This window comes from Hypomesus nipponensis, chromosome 17, assembly GCF_054491055.1.
Source record: "Hypomesus nipponensis isolate SF chromosome 17, ASM5449105v1, whole genome shotgun sequence".
NCBI lineage: Eukaryota > Metazoa > Chordata > Actinopteri > Osmeriformes > Osmeridae > Hypomesus > Hypomesus nipponensis.
The window spans coordinates 18,807,584-18,818,782 of NC_140377.1; the positions used below are offsets into that span (position 1 = coordinate 18,807,584).

General features: G+C 44.0%; 1 pseudogene; it reads right to left on the reverse strand.

Annotated features, from left to right (window-relative positions):
* The window catches only part of LOC146253841 (uncharacterized), a 58,899-nt pseudogene that overhangs the window by 16,151 nt on the left and 31,549 nt on the right, over positions 1-11,199 (reverse strand).

The following is an 11,199-nucleotide window of genomic DNA, read 5'->3' on the forward strand; positions in this document are numbered from 1 at the left end:
CTGCCAGCTGGTCAGCGCAGCCCCTAAGGGCCCTACCTGATATGCCGTCAGGGCCAGGTGCCTTGAGAGGGTTGATCTTCTTAAAGCATAGCCTCACCTCGGCTACAGTTAGTGTAGGCACACCACTGGCTTGGCCTTCAGGTAGCTCCACTGCAGGGGGTCACTGTCCCTCTCAAAGTGAGTGTAGAAGGAGTTCAGCTCGTTTGGCAGTAGGACAGAGGACTGGGTCTCATTGTAGCCTCTCCTTTTGTAGTCTGTAATGGCTTAAAGTCCACTCCACATGCGCCTGGGGTCAGAGCCATGGTAGCTGGACTCCACCTTGGTCCTGTAAGCCCTTTTCGCTGCTTTTATGGCCTTCAGAAGGTCGTATCTGGCCTTCCTGTACTCATCAGGGTCCCCAGAATTAAATGCGACAGTGCGGGCTCTCAGCTTGGCCCGGACCGCGGCATCAACCCAGGGCTTCTGATTTGGGAAAGACCGGACAACCTTCTTGGGGAGGACGTCATCAATGCAGTGCTGGATGTAGCTTGAGACAGTGTCTGAGTATTTGTAAATGCCCCCATCTGCTGCGTCCCTGAACATCAGCCAGTCAGTGGTGTCAAAGCAGTCCTGGAGGGTCGCCACACACTCGTCATTCCATAGGTGAACTGACCTCTCAACCGGTCTGACCTGTTTAAGCTTTTGTTCATATGCGGGGAGGAGAAGAATGGCGGTGTGATCAGCCTTCCCAAAAGCAGGGTGGGGGAGGGGTTTGTAACTGCCCTTAATGTTGTATAACAATGGTCAAGGATCTGGTCTCCACGTGTGAAGAAGTCAATGTGCTGATAGTACTTGGGCAGGACTTTCTTCATGTTAGCTCTGTTGAAATCACCAACAACAATGAAGGCTGCCTCTGGGTGCACATTTTCCAGACCATTGATAATCCCATACAGTTCATCCAAAGCAGGCCTGGAATTTGACACGAGTGTTAAGTTCATTCAGAAATTCAAAATTTGACTTTACCAAGGAAACACACAAATCCAGCTGTGGATCTAAAAGATTTATATCACAGATCTTCATGATTGCATGGATGTTATTAATTCTACATCCAGTGTAAGGACAGACTTGTAACAAACAGTTTTGGAACATAGTGATTGTATCCTATTTTTAGATGGTTCAGCAGTGCGCCCAAATGATACAACTATTCTTTCAGGATATTCCATAGTGGATAATTTAGGGAATTATAACGAAGCCGTTTATTCTACTTGGGTTGCAGATTACAGAATTGAACATAGCTTATATAGGTCCAGTAGGAAGTGTTTAATGGAACATGTTATTTCTCGACTATTGACAGCTGCATTAGGGGTTAATTGGACATGTCATGTTCCTTATAACCCTCAAAGCTCAGCACAAGTGGAAAGAACAAGAAGTAAGGTTTTGAGATGTAAATTACAACAACCTTCTCTGACACAACACTGAGCCCAACAATTCAGATGAACACACAGGAGTAACAAAAATCACTACACTTTATTGGGTACAAAAATTCATAGTAAAGGGCATTGATACAGTAACCTTCAGGCGGCATACAACACTGGGGTAGACACAAATGTGGCATAAGGACCGGGGTTTGAGATGGAACCAGCCCAAAAGAAGCCCGAGCACCCCTCAACCACCTACTGCCCTCAAAGTGCGAGTCCACGTTTAAACTCTCAAATCACACTGCAAACTGCCACACCCACCCAAGGACTAGACTAAGGAGCTCACTGCACTCAATTAAAGACTAGAATATATCACGGCACCGCTGTCATGCGCACACGTTAAAACCAAGGTCTACAATTCACGCTCTCCGCACAGGGTAGGCCGCAGGCCAGGCACCGGGGTCTGTCAGGCCACAGTTAGAATTAATTCTGACCCCAAATCCCTACCCCTCTCCAGTAGTGAAACCCTTTCCTGAGTTCAAACCATCCCGACCCCACACAAGCAAGAAATTACAATTGATATTTGTCTAAAATATTAATGGAATTGAAGTCGGCTTTCCATGAAAGTACCCCCCCCCCCCCCCTCGGTAGTCAATGGCACTGATAGTTCGAGTTCGATTGTGATTGCAACCTCCAACTTCAGAGTTCTTCAGACCCAACGTCCTTGTCCCAGCACCGGCAGTCGGTCACCAATAATGCGTCTGTGTAGTCCCGCACCCGGTCGGCACTCCCACACCAGTTCGTGGATCAGTCCACTATAATCCAAGACGACAGCTGGAATCTCCAACGCGGTTCGGTCTGCTGCGCATCGCTCTTTGGAACTAGCAAAATACAAGCAGAGCTTGGTTAATACAGGCCATTTAACTAATATGCTTTACACCAGCTTTACTCGATGGAAACGTCCCTTCGTCCGGCGGTTCTCGTTGCAACAGGTGTGGTGGCGTGCTTCGTTTACCGGCTCTGCCATCTTCATGCGGCGTCCCTCTTTTCTGGGTTTGTGCGCCGAGCGACCACGCCCCCCTCCGGAGTCAGCACCTGTTGACAATTATCCAACCCAACACTCCCTCAACCAATAATTACATTTACACCTTATGACCCGCGACATTACCCTCCCACTTTACCAGTGGTCGTCCCGACCACTACATTTGCCTAAAGCGGATAGGCCGCCTCCCAAAGTTACTACGGTTGGAATGCCGCAAGTTAGCAGTAGTAGGAATTACCGGTTGAGTTCCCTCCCCTAGGCTGCCCCCATCAGTGTTTAGGGTGGAAGGCTCAGGTAATAACAAGGAAGCAGTTGCAGGTGCACCGAGGGCTGAGGTTGATACTGGCCGGGGCTCCAGACTAGTGTGTTGAGACTCACTGTCTAGGTCAGGGGTAACAATGTCAGCTTCTTGCTGCTCGAGGATGAAAGGATCTAGGTATAGGGTAGGAGGCTCAGGTAATAGCAAGGAGGCAGGTGCACCGAGGACAGAAGTTGATACTGGCCGGGGCTCAGGACTAGTGTGGTGAGTCTCGCTATCAGAAACAGGGTTAACCACATCAGCTTCTTGCCGCTCGAAGAAGGGGGAATCTGGATCAATCCGCCGGGTTTCTTTTGACTGGGGAATGGATGGAGACTGATTAGGAGACAACAGCAAGAAGTCCAGCGAGAAACCCACTCGCTCTGGGGGACATGGTGACGGAAAAGTCTTGTCCTCCGAGGGGCCTGGGGACGGAAACAGGCCGGACAAGGCCTGAGATTGTTTCGGTGAAGGGTACGGGTGGGGCCCTCCCTGCCTTTGGGCCGGATTACGTATACTGGTTGATCTGGATGTACCTGGGACATAACTACAAATGGCTTGGGAAACCATCGGGGTGCAAGCTTCCCTTGGGCCCTTTGTCTAAAGTTTCGGGTCAACACGCAGTCACCTGGAAGCAAGGGGAGGGTTTGAGGGCCTTTGTTGTAGCGAGCTTGATCCCAAGTCTGCCGGCGGGATGCCTGTTCTTTAACCCTTGTATAAGCATCACATAGGGACCGGTGATGGTAGTGAACCCACCCTTCCAGGGTTTCCTTTTGTTGCGGGGGAGTGACCTCGTGTTGCATGTCCAAAGGCAGGCAGGCGGGCGTGACGCCCAAATAGCACATAATGCGGGGTCATCCCCGTACTGGAATGTGTAGTGTTATTGTATGCCTGGACAAGAAAAGGTACCCGTGTGTGCCATTGCGAATGTATCTACGGTTCCAACGAGCTTAGAATCCCCAACAGCGTCTTATTGAACCGTTCGCAGGCACCATTTCTCTGAGGGTGATAGGGGGTGGTACGGGCTTTCACACAGCCCTACAAATTGCACAACTGGAGTAACAATCCCGACTCAAATGCTGCCCCTTGATCGGTCAGGAAACGTTCCGGGCATCCAAAGGACTGGATCAAGGAAGTCCAAAGGGCTTTCACGGTCATTATTGCAGTCTGGTCCTTGGTTGGTATGGCCAGGGCATATCTGGAAAAGAGATCAGTGATGACCAGCACATAGGGATACTGATCGGTTGGTCGACCTAAAGCCAAATAGTCTAAGCCCACTACTTCGAACGGGTAACTGGTCTTGATGGATTTGAGAGGAGCATGAGGCTCCCTTCCCAGCTTACTGGCCGCACATATGGCGCAACCCCGGGTCCAAACTTGCACCTCCTTACCCATACCAGCCAGAAAAAGTGGCGGCGCAGGACAGATAGGACCTTTTTGGCACTGGAATGCCCAGTCATCTGATGGTAATCTTTCCACAGCCCACGAGGATAGGCTTTAGGGACCAGGAGTTGATCAGCTTGTGTCTGGGTGTCAGGTTCCTCAATGCATCTTACCAGGAGGCCATCTTGTTCCTTCAGACGGTCCCATTCCTGCCATAACCGGCAAACTACAGGTGAGAAGTTCCGCCTTAACTTTTTTGTGGGTAACTCACCCTATCATAGCCAGTTCCGCAGTAGGCAGAGGTCGGGGTCCTGCATTTGCGGCGGCCGCCATGAGTCCTTCGAAGGTTCCATACCTTGCTCCTCTAGTTCCAGGCTCACATCTTCCTCTTGTAACTCCTGAACAGCCAGGGCATCTGATGTCTGTGTGCCCGGGAATCTGGACAACAAGTCTGCATTCTGATTTGAAGACCCAGGCCTGTACTTTATATCGAATGAGTAATTAGCCAGTTGTGCTACCAGTTGTGTGTATGGAGGATTATAGGGGCCAAAACTAAATAAATAAATACTTGGATAAATAAATAATTACATAGCACAAAGCTTAAATAAATGACACAAAATATATAAATGTTACATGTATTTGTGTGTGTATATATATATATGTTTACGTTTTCATGTGTTTACATGTATTTATTTATACTTACATGTATTTATTTATACTTACATTTATTTATTTATACTTATATTTATTTATTTATACTTACATTTATTTATTTATCCTTACATTTACATTTATCCACGGCGTAACTTGCACACAGCAAAATAAATCTGTTGTCTCACGTCACCAAGTCAGGTGGCCAGTCAAAGCCTCTGATTGGTGGTTCAACTTGATTCGACTGCTTTTGACTAATCCAAGATGGCAGCACCTTGTGCGGATTCAATGAATATAATACTGAATGCTACAGTGGTCGAAAAGTTGACGGTAGTTGAAGAGATGGAGGCACCTGCCAATTCACTTCTTTTTTTACATCATATTGAGAGCCTTGCTGAAATTATAGCAGTAATATTGACCCTAACTGACACAGACATCAATGAAAATGTGTTCACGATCCTCTGCGAGATGATACAGCATAGGGGTGGGCAAATAGATCTCAAGACCGACCAACCAACGTTGGTATCAATAGCCTGATTGATAGTGTGATAAGATCGATACTTAAGTTTCAATTCCACATTGAGTACACAACTCCCTTTACACCAGAGTGGTTGTGCAAACACCGTCTAACTTCGCTCAAACTCACTTTGCCCCTCCCCTGCTAGGCTGAGTTGTTGCCGTGTACGTGCAGTAACATGACTCAGCGGTACACATTTGTATTTTTGACAAAACTTGTTGTCCTGTGTTTTATTATGATCATAATCATGAACAATTCATTAAAGGAAACATTTTAAATGTTCATTCAAATATTCATATTGATGATGCATTCACTTAATCAATTTTGAGTCATTGCTTTCCCCGACACGAAAGTAGATAAACTGATTTTCTAAGCCAAAAGTATCGGTATTGGCAATACTAGCCCTGTATTTACTCCTTGGTATCGGATCTATACCACATCGTACAGTGTCGCACACCCCTAGCAGCTGTAGAGAGATCCCTCTAGATTGAAGAGAGCTTGATCGACTGGTGGAGTCACCTGGTGTGTAATACTGTTCATTCACCAATCAGAGGCTTTAACCCGCCCCCTGACTTGGTGACGTGAGACAACAGATTTATTTTGCTGTGTGCAAGTTACGCCGTGGATAAATGTAAATGTAAGGCTAAATAAATGTAAGGCTAAATAAATGTAGGTATAAATAAATAAATGTAAGTATAAATAAATAAATGTAAACACATGAAAACGTAAACATATATGTATATACACACAAATACATGTAACATTTATATATTTTGTGTCATTTATTTAAGCTTTGTGTTATATAATTATTTATTTATCCAAGTATTTATTTATTTAGTTTTGGCCCCTATAATCCTCCATAATAATCCTCCATATATGTGTAGCTGGACCAGCACACTACTAACCCACAAAAATTCCTATATATGAACACTTGCATCCCACCTTTACTGACAGTACTGCAACTAAATCTGGGGTGGTCTTTCGTAGCCTAAACACAAAGTAGGATGCGGATTTCCTCCATCGGCTTTTTGTCCACAAAATAAAATGAGTACATATACGAGTGTTTTGGGTGGTCTCTTCAAGGCTGGGTTTTTCAGCTACATTGTTTTGTGGCCCTCATCTGTTGGCAGGCGAAGGAAACTGTACCATTTTTCACAAGAACAATCCCTTTTTGTTGTGGGTGTGTGTTCAACACACTGTCGTTGAAGCTACAGATTTAGCTAAATCTGGTTGTTAGCTAGTAAAGCCGCGAACAGCGCAACAGGTAGCCTACCAGAGCTCCGCAATGACATTTTATAACAATGATAATAAAAATCAAATTACAGCAAATGTTTAAAAACAAACCAGTTTTAGTTAAATTACAGTTGAAATTACTTTAGAAAGAATCACTGTTGACGGCTGGCTGGGACGAACATAGACATAATAAAGAGGTTAACCCTCTTTATTATGTCTATGGGGACTAACGTATAGCAAACCGCAACTTCCGCTACTCACCGGAAGTTGCACCCATAATCATTTCTACAGTAGACCCCCTGAGAATAAGGTGGATAGCACAGCATTTGCAATATGCAACGTGTGGAACAAGGGGTGAAAATGCTGTGCGACACAACGCAAAGTGGTCACCCTAGTGTCAAGGGGCAGGATGAGTCTACGAGAATTTGGAGCGACTGCACTGTGGAGCAAATCAATTGAATTCAATCATATATTGACATACCAAGGTGAAATTGTTTTTGTTTCTAGAGATTGATGTCGTCTTGAACCCTATTAGGTTTGAAATACAATCAGTCAAAATTATATTTGATTTATTAACAAAAAAAATATTGAGGTAATTTGTACATTTACATAAATACACTTCTTTCAGCCATTTTGTATTGCATTTCTTATTCAATTTGACCCTTTATAAAAACATGTATTCTACACATCTGTAACAAATTTCAAGTCGATTGGATCTATGGTTCATGAGGAGACGGGTTTTGAAGGTTGTACCAAATTTGGACAATACAGCAAAATCTATCATGGCGGACCTTATGGGTTCTTGAGGCTTCTTTGTTCCCCATGATAAATAAGGGATATGTACCAATTTTCAGGCATTTTGGAGTAATGGGGCGCTGGGGAAATCACGTAGACTTTGGGTGTTTTATAGCGCCACCTATGGGCACACGTGGGCCACTAGCCGTGTGGGAGTAGTGAGGGACCTGTTGTATCATTGGCCAAATTGTTAAAAATCGGGTCCAGGACTTTTTGAGCTGTTGGGCCATTTAGCGGAGAAATATAATAATAATAGGAATACTAACAAAAACAATAGGTTTCCTCCTACCGGAGGAACCCTAATTAAATAAGATATTAAATATTTATAAGTCTACTCAAGTCCTTGCTGTCTACAGAGCCAGACCACACCCAAGAACAAATACCAGAAAGTAGGGTTACTACAGATACTTGTGAAGGGGATAGTGAAGATGCTGATGATGGTGAGTGAGTGGTAGACGCTTGTTGGCTGTTTTGACTTATTAGTGAACTGCTGTACCTTTGGCAATTACTTCCACATTGATTCTTACATAATAATACCCAGTGACTCCTTGTTGAGTGGTTAATTGAAAAAAATAAACAAATTGGGAGCCTTACGTCAGGCACTGTCAAGAACATTCTAATACATAGTCTAATAAAAAAAGTTTTGTTAAATTGATCTTTGGCGATGAAAAGTCGAGGGGCTGTTGGAAAAATTGAAGATGTAACACATTTATCCTGTATAAGAATTATTCTGTGTTCAGCATTCCTTGTGTGTAGAGAGAGGCCTACCCACAAATCTGAACTTTGGGTAACACGAGGCATATGTAAACAAGGTGACCTGGGCTGACCACTCTCTCTTACTGGAGAGGCAATAAAAGATGTCTGGCCTTATCTGTGTTGGGTGAATCACGAGGTCAAGCTTACAGGGGTCAAAAGGCACACACATGCACACACTCAAACATGCATGCACACACTCGCACCAGGTCTACTGTGGCTCTTCTTCAAGGAGCCAATGAAGAAGAGCCATGGAACATTTGCATGCCTTTGTCCTAACCAATGACTGTAAAGAGCGCTTGTGCTTAAATAGCTAGTTAGCACAACATGCTAACAGACAAAACTTTGTATTGTGATCAGACTTTGTCTCCTTGCTGGCAAGCATTAAACTATTGTACTTTTTAAAAATCCGACGACTCTGTGCATTTATTGATAAAGAAATTATCGTAACAGGGCGGGGCCACGGCCGTGGGAACTACGGGTGCTTAGTGTGCTGCAGCACCTCCTGACATCACATTAAAATGATATGACTAAAGTGAAAAATTAAGAGAAAAAAAGACACTTCACTAGACAAGGTTTTACCAATTGAAAAACGTTTATGTGTATTTTACATAAAGCTCAACTATTTTGCGCTCAAATAAAGGCCAAAAAATATGTCTCGCGTGCATAGCGCGCAAGCATTAAAGGTAGAACTCCCGAACTAGCATCACATCAAAAATAATATGCATGCATTAGCAGGGCAGCTGTGGTGGTGTATACGACCTGTTCTTGTGGGCCGGTCTGGATCAAAGTACAGGGCCTATTTTTTGGGGGGGAGGGGGCCCACACCAATCTTCTTTCAGGGGGCCCAGAATTCCTAGCAACGGCCCTGGCTCTGGACCTACATTGTGTACCATGGCACCACTAGACATGCTGCTCTGGACAAGCATCATGTACCATGGCACCACTAAACATAATGCTCATGCCATACAGGCTAATGGTTTCCAGCAATTCAGAAAGGGCATGTTAGGTCCAGGGGTGTACCTCAGCCGAGACCTGCAGATACCCACTAGAGTTGCATGAGCATGAGAGGGTTGTTCTGAAGGTGAGGGTCAATGTCGTCAAAGTGATCAAAATAACCTACAAGAACCATCCCTAGCCTGACTTTATTATACTCATAATTCTAGTCAGAATATGAGTCTGATAACTCTCCGTTGGGCTGTGAGTATGGGGCGTGTTTAAACCAAACTCGTAAAACAAATGCCTCTTCGCTCAATTGGATAGACCTACAACCAATCAGAGCAACGTAATATGTTGTTTGTTGAAAACGAATTCAACCCAAGCGCTCTTTCGTGACGTGGGTGATTACGTTACTGTTGATCATCTGTCCATCATCGTATAAAGCCCGCCCTGACCATTTCATTGGTCCGCCCAGATCCTGGTTTTATATAGTTTGTCCCCAATACGAGCCCCTCCAGACCCAACTTCCCGACCAAATGTTTTGGTGGGCGGGGCTAAATTGGGCTGGAAACCAGGCTAATCCCTACCATGAGACCTGGCATGATTGTGGTTATGACACAGCCTGGGTTCCACCTAACTGTGGCATTGTGAGGAGTGGCCTGGAAGAAGACTGTGTGTGGGATCCAGACCGCAGACATCATCTATCCTCAGTTCAGACACCCAGAGGCCACCAGAAACCGAGATGACAATGGGCCTCATTCTCGAACGCAGTTAAGAAGAATTAAGAAGGAATTTCTTCTGAATTGGATTTAGGAAAACATTTGGCATTCATGAAAGTTTTCTCATCTGGGATTTGTTCTGAACTTCAGAAGACTTTCCAAACTCGAAATAGCAGTCGTAAATCGGCCAGAGTTGTCTCAAATGCGATTCCTTAAAAAACCACAAGGATCAAAGGAATCGCATTTAAGAAAACTCTGTGTTTTGAAGTGTTAATGAAGTTATGAGAATCGTTGGTGATTGCGTTCACATTAACTCTACAGACTATGGCAAGCCGTTTTATCATTTAACCAATGAATTCTTGATATCCAAAAATCTAATTCTTGATATCAAGAATTGCAATTTGAATATCAAGAATTTGAATTTTGGATATCAAGAATTCATTGGTTACGTAAATGGTAAAACGGCTTGCCATAACAGACATCCTCGGATTTAAATAATTATAATAATTAACCTTGCTTAGTGTGCACACTGTTAGATCCAGTGGAGAACAATTCCACTGCTCATCCTACAGGTATGATGTTACATCGATGCACCTGTGCACCGGTTGCTTTTCGCTTGGACATAATTTGCGTTCCTGTTCCTTTCCTAATTGTGTTGATTCTGACTGCACACATCACTGCTGTTGCGTGCCCTTATAAGGAGTTGTCGGGGCGTGTATGTATGCAAACTCAGGAGCACGAGGACGCGCTTTCAACTTATGAAAACTCTTCCTGGGTAGCACAGCTCAGAAAACTTCTGCTGCATAGGAACACATTTTCAAGCATTCATTAATTTGGCGGATGTCTTTTTCTTACGTTGTTTTTCCAAAGCCCGTAAGAAACATTTCAGAAGAAACTTCATAAAATGTTCGAGAATGAGGCCCATGTTCCCCTCTTAACTGTTGCCTGTGCTGTTGGTGTTGCATTGTGCCTACTTCTGGGCTGTATGTTATGGGAAGGTTGAATTATTGCAAGCTGAAGAAAGGATGGTACATAAACCGTCTAAATCAAATCAAAGAATATTCTTCTCTGGGATAATATAGTGTATGAATACAATATTGTAATTGTCTTATGTAACTGTGTGAACTTGGTGGAATAAAATGTGCGTTGTCACATGAATACAAAATATTATGTTTTTTACATAGAATACATTTTTTTGGGTGCCCATTCATTTAGCACACTAAGTATCCTTTGATATACCCAGTACACCTGATTTTAATTGTTTATCGTGAATGAAGGTCTGGAACCGGACATTCATCTATTCTAATTACAGCTCAGCATCCTGCTTAACTTCTGTCTTCAACAGATGTTTCACCTGCCCCCAGCAAACATTATATATTTCTTTTTATAACAATGAGTTTACTAGTGCTGAGGGTTTATTAAGGACAGGCTAGTCCAGGAACAGGCAGTAGTCCATACACAGGCAGACAGGG